Here is a 15,872-nt window from a genome sequence, read left to right on the forward strand (position 1 = left end):
TAACAAAACAAGCGTTAATTTTTCTTGTTTGTTATTTTATTTAAAGGTATTTCTATATTAGCCCTCTAAATCAGTTACTTTGTCACTAATTAGATGATTAATGTTCCCATGTAAGAAACATGGTCATAAATGAGGACTGTGTGGCACAAAATATTTATTTTTGTACTGAAATGCAATGCTATGTCAAAATACTTCATGATGAGAGATTCAAGCATTTATTATAAAAATCTCTTCCTTTTTGGACCATTCGATATAGCTTTATATATTTTGAATATATGAAGTTCAATTCCTTATGATTACATGCACTTATGCTTCATCACATATTTCTTTATATGTTTATCTGTCTCTTTAAGGTCAAGAATAAACTTGTTTTATGTTCTCTACTTTAAGAACTATGAATTTCTGATATTTTACCCTACTTAAAAGCTATCTAGTTAGTCTGTCACAGTTGCATGGATGCTGGCAGAAAATACCCTAATCTTGATACAAATCTCAGAGACAAAGGATTTTATTATTCACGGCAAAGCAGGCAGCATTGGCTTCTTGTTTACAATGGTTTCCCTTGTCCCAGGACCCACAGGATGACTTGGAGGTGGGCCTTTGTGGATGCAGGACACACAGTGGACTTCAACAAATCAAGCCAAACTTTGCCTCATGGGGAGACATTATATTTATTATATTGCTCAGCAAACACATCTGTCCTCTATTCCGGAGGAGTACATACTACAAAAGACAGTCAGAGCCTCCACTAGCAAGATGTACAGAAATGCAGGACACCCATGAAGAATTGTCTCCCAGCACTCTATAGCACTTAGTAGGCTAGGTATTATAGTAGGATCTCAGTGAATGCTGAAGTGAATTAATTTGACCAGGGAATCATCTCAAAGGAGCACTGAATTGAAGTCATCACTGTAAATTACACAACTATTTATGTGTACCTCTATGCTGGCTTCCCTTTCAGTTGAAGTTCTGAGAAAGACACTGATTTTAAAGAACTCAAATATTTCTGTAAATATTATGTAAAATGATGCCAAGAGTTCATGGCAATCAAAGATAGAGATAAAAGAGAATGAAAATTCAGTTAGTGAAGTGACAGATTATAGGAGTTCCTTACTGGGATATTAGCAAGACTTGTGATTAGTTGTGTGCTGGTAAGTGTTTAATACCTGTGAGTATTATTCAACTAGTAAAAAAAAAAAAAAAAAAAAGCCCTGTTTGTAGCACTTGCCTTTTTTCCTTGTCTCAAGTTATCCTACTATGATCAGTTTCAAGCTATCAGTGTGATTATCTCTGAATGTGGAGTTAGGGAAAGATGTCTACAGTTTGCTCTTCCTCTAGAACCACGGGGCTAGCTCCACTGCACCACTGGTTGTGGTGTACAAAGTGGAAGTAATAACACCAAAAGTTCACTCCCCCACAAAGCTCCATCCTTTGTCCCAGTGTTCTCCATCAATATGAACAGGGTGTCCGGTGCAGTGCTAGTGGGATTTCATGGGATATCCATATTTGGCAGATCTAACATTCATTGCTTAGTCTACAGAAGAATCAAAGGAAATGAGCTTGTATTACAACTCTCGACCCTGTGAGCAGGACTCAGGTCAGGATGCAGCCTTAGTTTTCATCCCTTCCAATGTTATTATTATAGAGGCAAAAGTCTGCTCCTCCCTCTTACATTGTCCCTGCGTTGTAAGGTAAGAAAGAGGAGATTCCGTCTTACTAACTTATTCACTCCCACAACCCATTTATTTTATATAGGGTCCTAATTGTCAGTAGCTCAAATGCTTTAGCTTACACAAGGCAGCTAAGTGACCAAGTTTTGAGCACTAATGTATTTTGGGACCAGCACTTGCTGACTGGGTAGAACGTTGCTACTTTTGTTCCATTATCATAGTGCTTGAAATTTACAAACAAACTTGACATATGTTCTCTTTACCTCATTTCCCAAGGTAAAATAGTCACAAAATAGTAAGTAGCTAAGCTTTCATCATTCCAAACTGCTGAGGAGAGATCCGTGGAAGAGGTGTTATGGACAAACACCAAGCAGGCATGCACACAAAGGAAAAATTCAGGTGGATGTTTATATCATTTTTATGTTACTATTTTCAGAAACATGCCTGATTTTAAGTGACTCTACTTACATTCTACTGTTCAGTTGATTCTTATCTAAGTCCAGAGAATCATATACAGTCACAGGAAACCAGCTCCCACATCAATGTATATTGAAAAATGACTGTTAAATTATGTACACAATACCATGCTCCTTGTGGGATCTGGGAAGAATAAACAAAGGCTTCTTTTGCTTCTCCAGCCAGCACAACCAAATGTCCCAAATCTACATAGTTTGGCTCCCTTCTTCTCCCTCAACCCCAGTTGGATCTATGTCAGTCTGTTTGTTTATTTAACTACTGGGTTTAAAAAGTGCTTCCAGAATACAGTACCAGTTTGACAGTCGCTAGCAGAGTTGATTACACATTAAACGAAACATAGATGGATATGTCCTTTTGAGACAGCTAAAATTACCTTTTGGTTGGGTGTGTGTTTTTGAAAGCTCAATTTCAGTTCCAGCAACTGTACCTGAAAATGCAAGGCATACCCATTAGGAACAAATAGTAACTTTTTCTCTATTTAACCCCTGATGGCCTTGAGGAGGCAAACGGCCGCTATGCTAAGCACAGTAAGAACAACATTTTGGATTAGAGACATAATGAATTCATTTGTTTTTCAATTTTTAGAGAATCATACCGGTTAGAATAATAACCTTTGCTTCAAACCCCGAGGTAGAAAAGAAAACTTGGACAATCTTTTAATTTCTAATTACTCAAGACTTTCAAATGTGTGTGTATATGCATGTTTTTGCTTTAGTAAGAAGTGTTTTAAAAGATGATCAGCCGGGCGCGGTGGCTCACGCCTATAATCCCAGCACTTTGGAAGGCTGAGGTCGGTGGATCATGAGGTCAGATGATTGAGACCATCCTGGCTAACACAGTGAAACCCCGTCTCTACTAAAAATACAAAAAATTAGCCAAGTTTGGTGGCAGGTGCCTGTAGTCCCAGCTACTCGGGAGGCTGAGGCAGGAGAATGGTGTGAACCTGCGGGGCAGAGCTTGCAGTGAGCTGAGATCAGGCCACTGTACTCCAGCCTGGGGGACAGAGCAAGACTCCATCTCAAAAAAAAAAAAAAAAAAAAAAAAAAAATTCCACAATGTTTACATATATTGAAACGTTAGGTTATACCCTGTAAATATATATAATTATTATTTGTCTCTTAAAAATAATACTTTTAAAAATGAATTCTTTCATTCATTAACTTCATTACTTATTTATTAAGTATTTAATATGTGTAAAATCCTATGCTAAATATTAGAGAGGAAAAGTTATTTTATATAGTTCTTATTTTGGAAGGGTTTTTAAATCTAGTGAAAGTCAAACATGTACAGACAGCTTTAGCACAATTTTTAATGTGTATTATAAAAGGAATAAATGGAATGCAGTGGTAGCAAGGTGAAATGGATTCTCAACTAATACGTAGCTACTTAAGAACATGCACTTAAGTCTTGTTAACTTTGTAAGCTTCTAATCATTTGCACAATCCTGGGAAGTTACCCCTCTGAGTACATTCATGGGTTTCAGACAAATTATTTTTATATGGAGAACATACATTTATTCTTGACCTTAAAGAGACAAGTTGTTGAAGAGATGTGTGATGATGTACAAGTGCATGTAATCATAAAGCACTGAATTGCACATAACCAAAATAGATAGAGCTATATCAAGCAGTTCAAAAGGGGAAAGATTTGTTATTTTGTAGGAGATAGGTAGGTTGGGAAGACATTTCCCAACTTGCCAACCTAAAAAGTAATATTGCTGGAAACTTTCAGAGGTGAGGGAATTTTCTGTAATCCAATGGCCCCAGAAGTTTACCAGCCAAAGGCATTGGGATCACACATCCAAGGAGGCAAAGGCACAGATGGGGCTACCAAGGGAGAGAAATAACACATTGCAAATTGATGGTCAGAGAAACTTTTAAAAATTGACACTACAAATTATTATATCTTATCCTTGCCTGTTTGGGTCAATTGGAATCCCTCCAATACCCATTCCCTAATTGGCAATTCATTAAAACGGTACCTAATGTACAGTTGTTGCTTTTTAAAAATTATATTTTAATTATACCCTAAACATTCCATAATTTCTTTTAAAATAATGAGACAGCCATGGAATAACAAACAACCAGAGCTTGGCTCAGTTGTCTGTGAATAGGCTAACTTCCTGATGAGATACACAGGGCAGGCGTTTTCTTTATTCTTTTCTTTCTCTAGTCTTTGAAATGAGCAGGACCTGGAAGGGCATTCTTGGTACTATCAATCAAAGCTAAACTACTGGGTGAGATGTGTCTTTAGTCTGAGCTAAAGTCTGAGTTATGTTTTTTGTTGCAGTCAGCTTAGAACTGTGAAACTATAAAAGAGGATGCAAGAAACTGTCTAATAAGATGGGTGGGCTGTGAAAGTCTGGCAATCACTTAATAGTGTTATTCTCTTATTCTCTGCTGTCAGGTACTGCTAATTTTCATTAGTGATAGAAGAGGGATTATTAAACATTTTAGGGTTTACATATGCCGCATACTTCTAAAGAACAGTGTAATTAAAAGGAATAGAAGGTTTCAGCTTTAAGAAATAGTTTCTTTGCTGTTGGATATTTGATTCTATTTAATGACTTTAAAGTAAAACCTATGAAGAAGCTGGTCTTTCATTAATTGTGAATGATCATACTTTAAAAATCTATGTATAAATGACTGCTGAGACTTTTCAGAAAGAGAGCACTAAGAAAATTAGCTTCCAACCAAGGAACATTAATGTACACAATTTCATATTTACTATAGCTTTGAACCACAGAAGTGTGACTTAGATGTTTAAAAACGAACACCCTAAATTGAGACCGTAAATAGCATGAATTTTAATTAAAGGCATTTTTGTTTTCAAAAAAATAGTGGATGCTGTTATTATGAGAAAGATTTGGGGCTGCATTTTTTGTTTTCTGCTCTGTAGCACGTAATAATGTCTGAGGTTAATTTAGGCGCACAGAGCATTATGGAGAGAGTAAGGCTTTTGGTATAGGGAATCGCAGACTCTAGAAAAGTCTGTATTGTCTGTTTGACAAACAATATGTAAAGAAAATGAGTCCTAGAAGGTACATATTGTAATTGAGTTGTTAAAAGTTAATCCCTGACATTGTCCTTGTTCCCAAGCCCAACGTTGAGAAAACCTTCAGGAGAGTGTTGAAAGCTGCATCTGGGCTTTTTTACTTCCTCAACTCATTATACCAAAAACCTAGGACCATTTGGTTATTTGTTTTTCTATGAAAAATATTTTTCATTACTGGAAATACAGTTTGAAATTCCATCTCTCATCAGGATAGTGTATCATTCATGTCCCCTCCCACTCTTTGAAAACTTTACAAAATGGCATTAGCTTTAGAAAATAATGTAAAGATGATTAACGAGGTAGTCAGCACTTCTGAAACCATGTTTCAAAGGAAGAAAGGTTTGAAAGAAAGCCTGCCTAAAGTGTTAAGGAGTATTCTACAGCTTTAATAGGTCAAATGCACAAGAAAAGAGAAAGTAATTTAGGAGAACACAAAGCCTCTCCTTGACAGTGAGGCCATCTAGTCTTTAAAATATTATGGCAGTTTGAATTGGGAGTTTTACCGGAGTTCATGAAGTGGAATGGAGGGGTTGAGAAAAATAGTGGTGAAATTACCTCCGTCAAGACTCTCATTAAGAAGCCCATTAAGGAATCCAGGATTGTTTCAACAGTCTTTGAGACCACTTCTCTCTCTCCTTTATTTGTCCTCCGATCCATCATGAAAAGCACTGCCAGACTAGTCTTCTTCAAACATCACTTTAATCATGTCAGTTTCATGGCTAAATACCTACAGAAGATAGATGCAGCCGTTTTGTCCAACATGAAATGAAACTGGGATAAGCTGGAGATGGGGAAAGTGATTATTAGAAAGTCAACAAAAAGAGTTCCAGGCATAACACAATAAAATTCACAACAAATGTACATGGTGATCCAAATATAAAGATGCAAATGAGAGCGGACGTGAGGATGAGAGAGTGTGTACATGAAGGAAAGTGGACAAGATTTGATATCTCTTGGATACTAGAGGCAAAGAAGGGGGGAAACGACAGGACTGCAGTGACAGTCTGGAGCCCGGATAACCTGGATATTTTGCACAAGCATTTATTTTCTTTGCATCTCATTTTCCACATCCTTAAAATACAAGAATATTGGAATATATCATTTTTTAGGTTGCTTCCATTCTATAACTCAGATTAGCTGTTATTTAGTATTTTAAACCTCTTTGTGTAAATGATGGTAACATATAAAACAGAGACAAGGAAACAGCTAAAACATTTCAAGGAAAATAATTGGTTCTGAAATGGATATATTGGCTTGAAATTACTGGCATGTTTGTGAAAATATTTGAGAACGTTTAAAAAATTGTTTATTGGCAGCCAGTGTGTTGCCGGCACTCAGCAGAACACATACTCCTTCCCCACTTCAATGGAGTCACTTCCTGTACAAATTTACTAGAGAGAAAGCCAGAGAGGGAAAATATGACACAGAGAGAAATCAAGGAAAATATTTAAAAATGATGGGCAATTCAACATGCCAGTTAGTTCAGTATTTTATTAATACATGCCCAGAATGAGCAAGATGAAAGAAATGCATATTCTATACCCTATTTAAGTTTCATTTTTCCCTTACCTCACAAGCGTGAACATTGTTGTTCCGCTGAGGGTAATTTTATATATTTTTCGTACAACCATCGCCTCTGAACTTAAGTCAATTACATCATCTTATTTTCAACCAAGGGATTAGTGATCATGACAACACACAAAGAACTATACCCCTACTGGTCTTACTGCAAGATGGCATGTTGGTTTCCAATGTGGTTCCCTCCAAAGAAATCATCAGGTTACTTTAGAGTACTATGTGTGGTTTCCAATACGGAAAATCATTCTGCTTTACAGCAACAGTTAAGATATCTAGGAGTTAATGGAGAGAAGATGTGAGAGTCTGGAACAAATAGTACTGAGGAGGAGCTTTATTCTTTGAAGTTTATTTCCATTTTGAGATGGGGCTTAGAAAGATATTTGAGAGGACCAAAGTGTTTTTCAGAGATTAGGGTTTATAGAAAAATAAACTTGATGGAGTCATCTGTGAAACTCTTGTCTGATGTGAAATTAAATAACTGAGACTAGGATTGTGGATAAGGGCAAGGCAAGGAAGTATCTCAACCAGGATGTAGCATCGTCAGAGCTAAGGTGCCAAACACGGATCAGTAGAGGAAAGAAAGTCTGGACCAAAGCGTAGTCAGAAGAGGAAATTAACACAGCCAAAAATACAATAGGGGGTGCGATCACAACTTTGGCAATCTGCCCTTCTATTCTTTTAACTCCCTATGCAGATAGATACCTACAAGTTCATGTCTGCCAGAGGCTCTTTCATTAATCTGTTCCTTAGTTTGGATGATTGTAAATACCACAGGGCAGCAGGTGGGCCAGCACACATTCAATCAGCTTTAATTTTGTTTCTGTCTGCACAAGTCTCTGATCAAATAATTGCTACCAGTAATACATAATCTACTTCAATGTATTATCTCCATCAGTGCTCCCAAAGATGCTTTAAGGCAAGTAATTTTTTTTTCATTTTCCATAGTAGATAGATTTGTAGAGGATGAAAAATATTTATTGACCTAGGAAATTTCAGGCTCTTATCTTCTTCCCTATGACTTAAGTTCTTGCTGACTAACCCTCTTTAGTGTGAGGTGTCTGACTTCTGCCAGGTTTGTAGGCTTCCATCTTGCTCTTTCCAAGTATCATTTCCAAGACAAAAATCTAAATTTTAAAACAGAACCATGGATTACTTAATGTCACTTCCCTCTAATGTCAAGGCCTATTCACTTGCACCTCAACTTTTCATTCATCCTTGCTACATGCCAGAGTTATTTCTAGGAAAGTAGAGATGAGTCAGATCATTTTATTGATTTTTAAAAATTATGTGTTATAGTAGAGACATTCCCTGTAAACACACAGAATGCAGTTTTATAGGGGCTATGACAGAAGACTTAGAACAATTGTTCTCAGACATTTTTCTGCCCCAGTTCAACCAAAAAGTAGAACATCCTCCTGTCAGTAACAAATGTTTACCTTTCAACGCATTGCAGGTGCTGGCAAAGCATTTGAGGGAAAAGAGACATAATTTTCTCCTTCTCTTTCTCCCCTCATTCCCCATCCGTTTCCACTGAGAATTCCTGAAGGTAAGGGTTACAGAGATAGGGAAGAGGGTTACCTGGGGATAGGGAGGAGATACTTATGGATCAGTGAGTGTGATGCTACTGTCTTACTTGAATGGTAAGTAGGTGTTAGCATTTGCTACTCAGTGAGGAAGCCAGTACCAGTAGAGGGAATGGTGGAGCAAAAACAGAGAAATGTGGAATAGTATGATACCTCCGAGAAATCTTCAAGGAGTTCAGGATGGCTGAAACAATGAAGCTCAAAGACAGAAGTCGAAAGAGATGAGCTATGAGGGGCAATTAAGCCTTACTGGGATACAAAGTGGTTTGTTCTGTATCCTGTAAGCAACCAGGGATATTGAATATAAAAATGACATACTTAGATTTTGTGTTATAGAAAAATCACACAGAAAAGCTGGGCGATTAGGTCAGAATGCAAGAGGTGGAATAGGGCACTATTGATGAGGAGCTTCAGGAGGGTGACAGATGGCAAAGTATCCTGTTGTAACAATTCTACAACATACATTTTTAATACATTATAAAAAATAGAAATGCATCTTAATAACTGATGGTTTATTAAAAATATTGGTAACCTAGCAAAAGTTGTAAGAGTTTCATTGCCTGCACACTTGTAAATGTAGTTAAAAGTACAGTGGGAAAGAATCACATTTTGACTGTTTTGCTGGTGGCATTGCTAAACAACTGCAATGTCTTATTGTTTCATTAAAGAAATAAGGATGATTAGGGGAAGGGTAGGAGACTTGTTTGCCTGTTTTGGTGCTATTAGTAAGATTGAGAACCTATCAACATCAAAACCTGTAGCATAGTGGTTTGCTACTTGGGATGAAAAAGTCAATAATGGTGTATTATTTTATGTGATACTAAGGCACAGATGTTTTTGATGGCTTTGAGGACAGTATTTTGGAAAACGTCCCACGCATTGACAATTCTGATGAAGTCTAATTCCAAAGATTTGGACTCTGAATTAGAAGTTTAATAATAAGTTAACAAGTTATATTCTGTATATTTTTCTTTCATGTATTGACAAAAATGATTGATAAATTAAAAAAGTCTATGTCATACATAGATTTTTCATGTCCATTTATGAGCGACCTAAATTTAAATTCTAATTGCTAAGAAAACACAGTGTCATAATTTATTTTTTGCACAATGTTATATAAAATAATGAAGAGAGATGGTGTTATAGCTCTGACAAAATATGAAATCAGAAAATTGTTAGGAATTGGTGATTAATTGTATGTGGAAAGTGAATCATCAATTGTACAGACACAAATACTCATTCAGTGTTGACAATAATTGAAAAGAGCAAGGAGGATAACACACTCTGAATAGCTAATATTTAGCAGATGGAAATTATATGAAGTCTATAATAGTCATCAGGAAAATTGTATTAAATGTATATAAAATACATAACGTTGGGCAAAAATGCAGATAGGTTTTCATAGGTATATTGTCAAATAACTAAATAAATACAAAGAGTTGTTTGTAAAAGTCTAACAGAATAGAGTTGTATTAAAGAAGAGGGGTTTAGAATGATTGGTTATCTTTTACCTTGCTTTAATCAATAATGCTAACCACAAAAAAAAAAAAAAGATTAATTGCATAGCCCTATCGAACAATTGTTTTGGCAACACAGAAATAAACAGAAACACTATGCATTTTCTCAGACCCACAGTCTTCGATTAATTCAAGAACTCCTTCAGATACAGAGTCTACACATTTTCTGATTTCTAATAGAAAATAGCTAGTCTGTGATATTAGCCAAATAACTATCAACTGTTCTCTTGTGGAATGGCACATTGTTGTCCCAAAATCAGAAAGATTTTTCTTTGAAAATTTTGCTTGAGAGTTTTTTGGGAAATTTTTTGTTTTGTTTTAAATTTAAAATTTTTGTGGGTACATAGTAGGTATAGATATTCACGAGATACATGACATATTTTGATACAGGCATACAATGCATAATAATCACATCAGGGTAAATGGGATATCTGGCAACTCAAGAATGTGTGCTTTCTTTGTGTTATAAACAATTCAGTCATACTATTTCAGCTGTTTTAAAATGTACAATAAATTATTGTTGACTATAGTACAATCAAATACAAGATTCTGTCCATCCTATCCAATTATATTTTTGTACCCATTAACAATTCCCCCATTCCTCCTCTACCCACCCCTACCCTTCCCGGCCTCTGATAACCATCATTCTATTCTCTGTCTCCATGAGTACAATTGTTTTGATTTTTAGCTCCTACAAATAAGTGAGCATATGCTGTTTGTCTTTCTGTGCCCAGTTTATTTCACATAAAAGAATGACCTCTGGTTCCATCTATGTTGTTGTAAATGACAAGATCTCATTGGTTTTTATGGCTGAATAGTACTTCATTGTGTATAGGTGCCACATTTTCTTTATTCATCTGATTATGAACATTTAGGTTGCTTCACGTCTTGGCTATTGTGAACAGTGCTGCAATAAACATGAGACAGCAGGTGTCTCTTCAGTATACTGATTTCCTTTCTTTTGCATATATACCTAGCAGTGAGATTACTGGGTCATATTGTGGTTCTATTTTCAGTTTTTAAGGAACCTCCAAACTGTTTTCCATAGTGCTCGTGCTAATTTACAATCCCACCATCAGTGAACGAGGATTCCCTTCTCTCCATATCCTTGCCAGCATTCATTTTGCCTGGAATTTGGATAAAAGCCATTTTAACTGGGTTGAGGTGATATCACATTGTAATTTTGATTTGCATTTCTATGATAAACAGTGATGTTTGAGCACATTTTCATATATCTGCTTGCCATTTGTATGTCTTCACTGAGAGATGTCTATTCAGATATTTTGCCCATTTTAAATCAGATTATTAGATTTTTTTCTATAGGGTTGTTTGAGCTCCCTATGTATATTCTGATTATTAATCTTTCGTCAGGTGGATAGTTTGTAAATATTTTCTCCCATTATGTGGGTTGTCTCTTCACTTTGTTGATTATTTCCATTTCTGTGCAGAAGCTTTTAAAGTTGATGTGATCCCATTTGTCCATTTTTGCTTCGGCTGCCTGTACTTATGGGGTGTTACTCAAGAAATCTTTGCCCAGACCAATGTCCTGTAGAATTTCCCAAATGTTTTCTCCTAGTTGTTTTATAGCTTCTGGTCTTAGATTTAAGTCTTTGATCCATTTTTATTTGATTTTTGTATATGGTGAGGGACAGGAGTCTAGTTTTATTCTTCCGTATATGGATGTCTAGTTTTTCTAGCACCATTTATTGAAGAGGACTCTCCATTCCCCAATGTGTTGTTTGGCACATTTGTTGAAAATGAATTCACTGTTGATGTATGATTTGTTTCTGGGTTCTCTATTCTGTTTCATTGGTCTATGTGTCGGTTTTTAGGCCAGTACCATGCTATTTTGGTTACTGTCGCTCTGTGGAATAACTGGAAATCAGGTAAGGTGATTCCTTAAGTTTTGTTTTGTTTTGTTGCTCAGAATAGCTTTGCTTATCGTGGTCTTTTGCAGTTTCATATAAATTTTAGGATTTTTTGGCTTTTTTTTCTGTGAAGAAGGGCATTAGTATTTTGTTAGGGATTGTATTAAATCTTTAGGTTGCTTTGGGTAGGTAGTATTGGCATTTTAACAATATTAATTCCTTCAATCCATGAACATGGAATATTTTTCCTTTTTTTTTTTTTTTTGGTGTTCTCTTCAATTTCTAGGATAGATGTTTTGTAGTTTTCATTATAGAGGTCTTTCACTTATTTGGTTAAGTTAATTTTTAGGGTTTCATTTTATTTGTAACTATTGTAAATGAGATTACTTTTTTGATTTTGTTTTCATATTGTTTGCTGATGGCATATAAAAATGCTGCTGATTTTTGTATGTTGATTTTGTATCCTGCAGCTTTACTAAATTTGTTGATCAATTCTAATAGTTTTTTTGGTGGAGTCTTTAGCTTTTTCCAAATATAAGATCATATCATGTGCAAACAAAGATAATTTGACTTCTTCCTTTCCAGTTTAGATGCACTTTATATCTTTTTTCTGATTACTCCAGCTAGGACTTCCAATACTACGTTGAATAATGGTGGTGACAGTGGTCATCCTTGTGGTGTCATTGATCTTAAAGGAAAGTTTTTCAGTTTTTCCCCATTCAGTATGATACTAACTGTGTGTCTGTTGTATTTTTGCACTTTTATTGTGTTAAGGTTTGTTCCCTCTGGGGATTTGAAGGCTTTTATAATGAAAGAATGATGAATGTCATCAAATGCTTTTTCGATATCAATTGAAATGGTCATATAGTTTTTGTTCTGTATTCTGTTGATGTGATGTATCACATTGACTGACTTGGGTATGACAAACCATCCCTGTGTCCCTGAGATAAATCATCTTTGGTTATGATCAGTGATCTTTTCAATGTGTTGTTGAATTCGGTTTGCTAATATTTTGTTAAGGATGTTTGCATCAAATCCGTGTTCATCAGTGATATTGGCCTGTGGCTTTCTTACTTTCTTTTTTCATTCATGTGTCTTTGGCTTTGGTATCAGGGTAATACTGGTGTTACAGAATGAGTCTAGAAGTATTCACTTTCCTATATTGTTTCTTATAATAGTTAGAATAAGATTGGCATTAGTTCTTTTTAAAATGTTTTCCAAAATTTAGCAGTGAAGTCATCAGGTCCTGGGCTTTTCTGTGCTCAGACACACTTCATTGCGACTTCAATCTCTCTACTTGTTATTGGTCTGTTCAGGTCTTGAATCTCTTCCTGGTTTAATTTTTGTAGGTTTTATGTGTTTAGTAATTTATTAGTTTCTTCTAGGTTTTTCAATTTATGGGCATATAGTTGCTCATAGTAGCCTCTAATGATCCTTTGACTATCTGTAGTATTGGTTGTAATGTTTCCCTTTTCACCTCTAGTTTTACTTGTGTCTTCTCTCTCCCTCAATCTCTCTCTCTCTCTCTTTTTCCCCCTTATTTAGCCTGGCTAAAGGGTTGTAAGTTTTGTTTATCTTTTCAATAGAACAGCTTTTTTTCATTGATCTTTTGTATTATTTGTTTACGTTCTATGTATTTCTGCTCTGATTTTTTTTTTAATGTGCTGGAATTTAAAAAAAAAAATTAAGTTCTGGAGTACATGTGCAGGATGTGTAGGTTTGTTACATAGGTAAACATGAGCCATGATGGTCTGCTGCACAGAAAAACCCATGACCTAGATATTAAGCCCAGCAGGCATAGCTATTTTTCATGATGTTCTCCCTCCCCCAGGCCCTCCCGCAACAGGCCCCAGTGTGTGTTGTTCCCCTCACTGTGTCCGTGTGTTCTCATTGTTAAGCTTCAACTTGTAAGTGAGAACATGTGGTATTTAGTTTTCTGTTTCAGCCTTGGTTTGCTAAGGATAACGGCTTCCAGCTCCATCCATATCCCTGAAAAGGACATTATCTCATTTCTTTTTATGGCTGCATAATATTCCATGGTGTATATGTACCTCAATTTCTTTATCCAGTCTATCATTGATTGGCATTTGAGTTTATTCTGTGTCTTTGCTATTGTGAATAGTGCTGCAATGAACATATGAGTGTATGTATCTTTATAACAGAATGATTTATATTCCTTTGGGTATATACTCAATAATAGGATTGCTGAGTCAAATGATGTTTCTGCCTCTAGATCTTTGAGGAATCACCATACTGTCTTCCACAATGTTGAACTAATTTACATTCCCACCAACAGTGTAAAAGCATTCCTTTTCTCCACAAATTTTTTGCGTCTTTTTTTTTTTTTTTTTTTTTGTAAATTTGTTTAAGTTCCTTGTAGACCTTGGATATTAGACCTTTGTCAGATGGATAGATTGCAAAAATTTTCTCCCATTCTATGGGTTGTCTGTTCACTCTGACGATAGTTTCCTTTGCCTGTAACAACTCTTTAGTTTAATTGGATTCTATTTGTAAATTTTTGGTTTTGTTGCAATTGCTTTTGCATTTTTGTCATGAAATCTTTCCCTGTGCCTATGTCCTAAATGGTATTGCCTAGATTTTCTTCTAGGATTTTTATAGTTTGGGGTTTTACATTTAAGTCCTTAATCCATTTTGAGTTAATTTTTATATCATGTATAAGGAAGGAAGGAAGGGGTCCAGTTTCAATTTTCTGCCTATGGCTATCCAGTTATCCCAGCACCATTTTTTAAATAAGAAATTCTTTCCTTACTGCTTGTTTTTGTCAGGTTTATTGAAGATTAGATGGTTGTAGATGTGCAGTCTTTTTTCTGAGTTCTCTATGTGACCTTTTTTTTTTTAACCAATGCCATGCTGTTTTAGTTACTATAGCCTTGTATTATAGTTTGAAGTTGGCTAGCATGATGCCTCCAGCTTTGTTCTTTTTGCTTAGGATTGTCTTGGCTATTTGGGCTCTTTTTTGGTTCCATATAAATGTTTAAATAGCTTTTGCTAAATTCTGTGAAGAATGTGAAAGATAGTTTAATGAAAATAGAATTGAATATATAAATTACTTTGGGCAGTATGCCCATTTTCACAATATTCATTCTTTCTATCCATGAGCATGGAATGCTGTTCTATTTGTTTGTGTCCTCTCTGACTTCCTTGAGTGGTGTTTTGTAGTTCTCCTTGAAGAGGCCCTTTACTCCTTGTTAGCTGTATTCCTAGGTATTGTATTCTCTTCGTAACAAATGTGAATGAGAGTTCATTCATGAATTGGCTCTCTGCTTGTCTGTCATTGGTGTAAAGGAATGCTTGTGATTTTTGGACATTGATTTTACATCCTGAGAATTTGCTGAAGTTGCTTATCAGTTTAAGAAGCTTTTGGGCTGACATGATGGAGTTTTTAGATACAGGATTATGTCATCTGCCAACAAAGACAATTTGACTTCTTGTCTTCCCATTTGAATATCTTTATTTCTTTCTCTTGCCTGATTGCCCTGGCCCAGAACTTCTATTACTGTGTTGAATAGGAGTGATGAGAGAGGGCATCCTTGTCTTGTGCCAGTTTTCAAAGTGAATGCTTCCAGTTTTTGCCCATTCAGTATAATTTTGGCTGTGGATTTGTCAGAAATGGCTCTTATTTTGAGTTATGTTCCTTCAATACCTAGTTTATTGAGAGTTTTTAACATGAACGAATGTTGAATTTTATTGAAGGCCCTTTTGCATCTGTTGAGATAATCATGTGGTTTTTGTTTTTAGTTCTGTTTATGTGGTAAATTACATTTATTGATGTGTGTATGTTAAACCAACTTTGCATCTCAGGATGAAACCAAGTTGGTTGTCATGGATAAGCTTTTTGATGTGCTGCTAGATTCAGTGCCAGCATTTTATTGAGGATTTTTACATCAATGTTCATCAGAGATATTGACCTGAAGTTTTCATTTTTTGTCATTTCTCTTCTAGGTTCTGGTATCAGGATGACACTGGCCACATAAAATCAGATAGGGATGAGTCCATCCTTTTCAATTGCTTACAGTAGTTTCAGAGAAATGGTACCACCTCCTTTCTGTACCTCTGGTAGAATTCAGCTGTAAATCCATCTGGTCCTGGACTTTCATTGATTTG

The 15,872-nt window shown here is 35.7% G+C and overlaps 1 protein-coding gene across 1 annotated transcript in view; it reads left to right on the forward strand.

Annotated features, from left to right (window-relative positions):
- The window catches only part of UNC13C (unc-13 homolog C (C. elegans)), a 690,296-nt gene that overhangs the window by 223,909 nt on the left and 450,515 nt on the right, over window positions 1–15,872 (forward strand). The window lies entirely within an intron of this gene.

The sequence above is a fragment of the Mandrillus leucophaeus genome, unplaced genomic scaffold (genome assembly GCF_000951045.1).
Source record: "Mandrillus leucophaeus isolate KB7577 unplaced genomic scaffold, Mleu.le_1.0 Scaffold108, whole genome shotgun sequence".
Taxonomy (NCBI): Eukaryota; Metazoa; Chordata; class Mammalia; order Primates; family Cercopithecidae; genus Mandrillus; species Mandrillus leucophaeus.